This window comes from Chenopodium quinoa, unplaced genomic scaffold (genome assembly GCF_001683475.1).
Source record: "Chenopodium quinoa cultivar QQ74 unplaced genomic scaffold, ASM168347v1, whole genome shotgun sequence".
Lineage (NCBI taxonomy): Eukaryota > Viridiplantae > Streptophyta > Magnoliopsida > Caryophyllales > Amaranthaceae > Chenopodium > Chenopodium quinoa.
This window is the reverse complement of record NW_018743448.1, coordinates 162,606-168,605: the sequence shown is the minus strand read 5'-3', so window position 1 is coordinate 168,605 and position 6,000 is coordinate 162,606.

Below are 6,000 nucleotides of genomic sequence, written 5' to 3'. Positions count from 1 at the left end.
CAAATACGAGTTCGCAAAAGATTGCTCCACCATCCTCCTGGAAATCAAAGACCGGATGTCTCTCGACAAACCGGCTGAAATGAAAAGCCCCGTGAATAAACGGGACAAGAGCAAGTATTGCCAATACCACGAGGATGTCGGCCACGACACCGATGGCTGCTATAGCCTCAGGCGGCTATTGGACCGTCTGGCAGATGAGGGGGCCCTAAAATCCTACCTACCCAAGGCTAAGGGTAATACCCAGGCCAAGAAAGGGCAGGCGGCAAAAACCGGCCCAGCAAACTCCGAGACGGATGAAGAGACCATCTTCACAATAGCAGGCGGTTTTGCCGGAGGGGGTCCTACCATCCGGGGCACCAAAGACAACATCAGGAAGCTGGTCAACTCAGTGGATGAGGGCCAGGCGTCGAAAGACATCTTTCCTGAGGTCCTTATTTCTGAAAAGGACCGGGGCAAGGTCAGGCGGCCTCATGATGACCCCATCGTCATCGAATGCAAGGTTGCCAACCAGAAGGTTGGCCGAATCCTAATAGACACCGGGAGCTCGTCTGACCTAATCAGTTATCAGTGCTTGACCAAGCTCAAGTACACATCCGGTAACATGCACCAGGCTCCTCACCCACTAGTCGGTTTTGGGGGTGGAGTAGTGCATCCGGTCGGAAGCATAGATCTTCCGATCCGGCTGGGTGAAAAGGGGCAAGGACGCCACATGATAGTCAAGTTTTTAGTTGTGGAGGAGCTGTCCGCCTACAACATGATATTTGGCCATCCTACCCTCAACGCATCTAAGGCTGTCATCATCCCGTCCCTCATGTTGGTCAAATTTCAAAAGGATGATGGTACAGTCGGTGCCCTAAGCGGGGACCAGAAGACGGCAAGAGAGTGCTATCTCTCTGACGTCAAGACAACTATGGGTACAGCCGGCCAGGGCGAGCCCATAGATATTGATAACTGCGACCCAGCAGTCCCGGCTCCAAGGGCAGCCGGTATGAAAAGAAAGGCGGACCAACTGGCACCCGTCAAAAAGGAGAAATAGCAATCACTAGCCGGGGAAAGGTCAGATGACCAACGACCTCAGCCGGCTGGTGACTGCCTTGATGTCATCCTAGATGACAGCCGTCCTGAAAGAACAGTCAAGGTCGGGACGGTAGCCTTCGAACGGTTGGGAGAAGGCTTGCTCCAGCTGCTGAAGGAATTCAAAGACATCTTTGCCTTTGAAGTGGAAGAGATGCCAGGCGTCAGCCCGGATCTTGCTGTCCACAAGCTAGCCGTAGATCCCAAAAAGCAGCCGGTTAGGCAGAAAAAGAGGGATCATGGTGGAGAAAGATCTCAAGCGGCAGCGGCTGAGGTCAAAAAGCTGTTGGATGCTGGGTTCATTAGGCAATGCTACTACCCGGATTGGGTGGCAAATGTCGTTCTAGTAAAGAAGCCGAACGGTATTTGGCGGATGTGTGTGGATTACACAGATCTGAACAAAGCATGCCCAAAAGATAGCTACCCGCTTCCAAAGATTGACAGCCTAGTCGACTCAACAGCCGGCCATGCGTTAATGAGCTTTATGGATGCTTACTCCGGATTCCATCAAATACCTCTCTGGAAGAAAGATCAGGAGAAGACGACTTTTGTCACTGATCAGGGGTTATTCTGCTATACGGTGATGCCGTTTGGGTTGAAGAATGCACCGGCTACATTCCAGCGCATGATAAACACCGTTTTTATCAACCAGATTGGCAGGAATGTAGAGGCGTATATCGATGACATGATAGTCAAATCCAAGCTACAGACGGATCACCTAGCAGACCTGCGAGAAACCTTCACCACACTCAGGCGGCACCGGGTCATGCTTAACCCAAAGAAATGCGTATTTGGTGTTGAGTCTGGGAAGTTTCTCGGATTCTTGATTGACCAAAGAGGCATCGAAGCTAATCCGGAAAAAATACAGGCGGTAATTGACATGAAGTCTCCCCGCACTGTAAAAGAGGTCCAGAAGTTGACCGGTTGTCTGGCGGCATTGGGGAGGTTCCTCAGCCGGTCAGGTGACAAGTGCCTCTATTTCTTCCAGGCAATCAGGAAGAGGTCAAGGTTTGAATGGGGTGAAGAAGCAGAGGCGGCATTCCAGAGGCTTAAGCAGCACTTGCATTCTTTGCCAAGGCTAGTGAGCCCCCTACCCCGGGAGGTTCTGTACATGTACCTAGCCGTCTCTGATCACGCCCTTAGTGCCGTTCTCCTCGCTGAGAGAGACGGCATTCAGCTGCCGGTGTACTTCATCAGCCATGTGTTTAAAAATGCTGAGCTCCGGTACCCCATGATCGAAAAATTTGGGTTGGCCTTATTCGTAGCAGTCAAGCGGTTGAAGCCTTATTTTTTGGCACATCCGGTTGTGGTATACACAGATCAGCCGCTCAAGCGTACGATGACTGCTATAGAGTCATCCGGTAGAATGATCAAGTGGGCTGTTGAAATACAAGGCCTTGAGATAACTTTTGAACCCAGGCGGGCAGTGAAAGGTCAGGCGTTTGCCGACTTTATTGTCGAGATGACTAGGCCGGTGCACCCGGAAAACCCTGATCAGGTCTGGAAGTTATTTGTAGACGGCAGCTCTACGGTGAACGGCTGTGGTGCAGGTGTTATCTGTCATTCCCCGGAAGGGGATAAGTTTGAATATGCACTACGGTTTAAGTTCCAAGCCTCCAACAATGAGGCAGAGTATGAAGCCCTGCTAGCCGGATTGCGCATGTGTAAGGCAGTCGGTGCAAGAAAGGTCGACGCCTGCTCAGATTCACAGCTGATCGTTAGCCAATACCTTGGTGACTACGAAGCCACCCATCCGGCTATGATCAAATATTTGCAGGCGGTCAAAGAGGAGGCTGGGTCCTTCGATGAATTTCATCTGCGACAGGTGCCCCGGTCTGAAAACAATCAGGCGGATGCCCTCTCAAAGTTGGCATCATCAGCCTCCGGTGATGCTCCTAGGACGGTCTTTTGGGAAGTCATTGAAAAACGAAGTATTCAGAATTATCCCATTGGATTCTTGGACAGAACTGCTACCTGGATGGATCCCATCCGGTCCTTTTTGACGGATGGTACCTTGCCGGATGACCCTTCAGAAGCATCAGCGCTCAAGAAGCGTGCTTCAAGTTTTGTTATGCATCAAGGGGAACTCCTCCGGAAGGGATACCTGCAGCCGTTTTTGAAATGTGTAACCCCGGATAGGGGGAGAGAAGTTTTGGAAGATCTGCACGCGGGGTTTTGTGCCTCGCATATTGGCGGCAGGTCCCTGGCCAGAAGAACCAGACGGCAAGGGTACTTCTGGCCCACTCTTGAAGCGGATGCCATGGATCTAGTAAAGAGATGCGACAAGTGCCAAAAATTCGCTAAGTTGATACATCAACCGGCAACAGAACTCACAGCAATCCATAGTCAGGTTCCGTTTTCTAAATGGGGCATGGACATTTTGGGACCTTATACGCCTGCATCAGACGGTCGCCGCTACATTCTTGTAGCAGTAGACTACTTCACCAAATGGGTTGAGGCAGAGGCGGTAAAAGGGATTAAAACGAAAGACGTGATTTCTTTCATCTGGAGAAACGTCATCACCCGGTTCGGGGTTCCAATGTCCATGGTTTTCGACAACGGACCGCAGTTCGAAACGCCTGTCCTGAAGACCTGGTTGGGAGACCAAGGAATTTCCCATTGTTTTGCATCCGTTGGCCGTCCTCAGGCAAACGGTCAAGTTGAGGCTTTTAACAAGTTGATCTCAGACGGGATAAAGAAGAAAGTAGAAAGAGCCGGTGGACTATGGGCAGAGGAATTACCTCATGTCCTTTGGGCTATCCGGACAACCGAAAAGGGGGCAACCGGTGAGACCCCATTTCTCATGACATACGGCACTGAAGCAGTTCTTCCCATTGAACATTATGAGCCTACTCTACGCATTATGTTATATGATGAGGAGGCTAACTGGGAAGCCATGCGGTTGGCATTAGACGCTCTTCCAGAGCGAAGGGGGAATGCTGCCTTGCGTCATGAGATCTACCGTCTGCGTATGACTAGAGCCTACAACAAGCGGGTTCGTAAAAGACCTTTGAAAGAAGGAGATTTTGTGCTTCGCAAAATGGAGGCAACCGGTAGGGCCAATGAACAAGGCAAATTAACCCCAAATTGGGAGGGACCCTACCGGATCTTTGAAGAAGTACGAGACGACACTTACCGCCTGGAAACTCCAGACGGAAGAAAGTTGCCTAGAACTTGGAATGTAGATAACCTCAAAAAATACATCTTTTGAAAATTTTCAAATGATTAATGAGAATTACATTCAATTTTGTATACATCCGCCATGTCTTGTGCCTACCACAAGCGGCACCAGTAACTAATTTTTTCATCCGGTGACACCCATACGGGTGAATTCATCGAAGAGAACATCTCCCATTTGGGTGGTAAATTGTTCTAAGCGATCACACAGGCGGACAAATCCGCCTGACGATCCTTCGCACCAAAAAAGGGCAGGCTAGCAACCCCAAACTTGGAAGGACAGCCGGTACTCAATACCGCCGCCTGACTCTCTAAGAGCAGGCCTAAAAACATTTGGTCTAGGCCATAATTCATTCAGGGGTATGCTTGCAAAAGCCCAACCGGTGAATGGACATCCTAATCTGGCGTGATTCTTTTGCGAAGTCCCGACCGGTAATTCAGTATAAACCGACTGGCTCCCAAATCTAATGTTGGCACTTAGTGTATATTCGAGCTATATCATATGGATAGTCGCCTGGCTTGCAAAGACCCAGACCGCTATCCAGGGGCAATTACCCAGACGCCATCCGGTTTGGTTTTGGGTCGAAATTTCTTCGCCTAGTTTGCGAAGACCCAGACGGCAGTGTTACCGGTGGGGTCTTCTTGGCAACCCTAGTAAATTTCTTCGCCTAGTTTGCGAAGACCCAGACGGCAGTGTTCCCGGTGGGGTCTTCTTGGCAACCCTAGTAAATTTCTTCGCCTAGTTTGCGAAGACCCAGACGGCAGTGTTACCGGTGGGGTCTTCTGGGCAACCCTTGCAAATTTCTTCGCCTAGTTGGCGAAGACCCAGACGGCAGTGTTACCGGTGGGGTCCTCTTGGCAACCTTTGCAAATTTCTTTTCTGTTTGCGAAGACCCAAGCGGTAGTGTTACCGGCGGGGTTCTTTTGGTTATCCTCGCAGAAATATGTATAAAAAAATAACAAGAATTCTAGTATTGAAGTGCAGAAACATAAAAAGCATTCAAAAGCCGGCTCAGCCGGTGAAAATGTTAATATTCAAAATAAAAATTATTACAGCTTAGCCCATCTCATCCGGTGCTATTACAAGATAATGCAAGGCGTGCAGCCGGGAAGTAGTTGCTACTCCAGGCGAACAGTGAACCGGTCCTCTTCCGGTTGGTTATGGGTTGGATCAGGGTGAGCGGCTGCGTCGGCTTCAGGAACAACTTCTTCCTCTTCAGCAGCCTCCGCCTGCCGTCGCGCAATCTCCTCCCTAACCCAAGCGTCATAGGGTCCGGGCCCCGGCTCATTCGCCTCCTCGGCCAGAATGGCAAGATCAGAATATTTGAAGGCGAGTTCCCAGACGGTGAAGTCCGCCTCCGGGTGGATGAGGGAAAACGCCCGTTGCATCCGGTTTGCACAGTCATGCTCATTCTCTTCAATGAGCCTCTCCTGCTCCGACTCCAAGGTGGCCTTGAAGTTCTCATTGGCAGCAGCCGCCTCTTTGCGCAGGCGCTCATTCTCTTTGGCAAGGCGGCCATTTTCAGTCTCCGCCTTGCTCAGCCGTTGGAGGGGCTCTTTCTGTTCCTCCAACTTTTTATTGGCATCATCCAGGGACGCCTTTAGTTGGTCAACTTGGTTTTTCAGCTGATCAATCTGCTGTTGGAGGGCCTTGGTCTTCTCCGCCTGTTCCATGCGTATAGATTTAGATTCTAAGCCATGCATGTACAAAGAGTAGTCAGCAACATTATGGGCGTCATCAACAGCCCG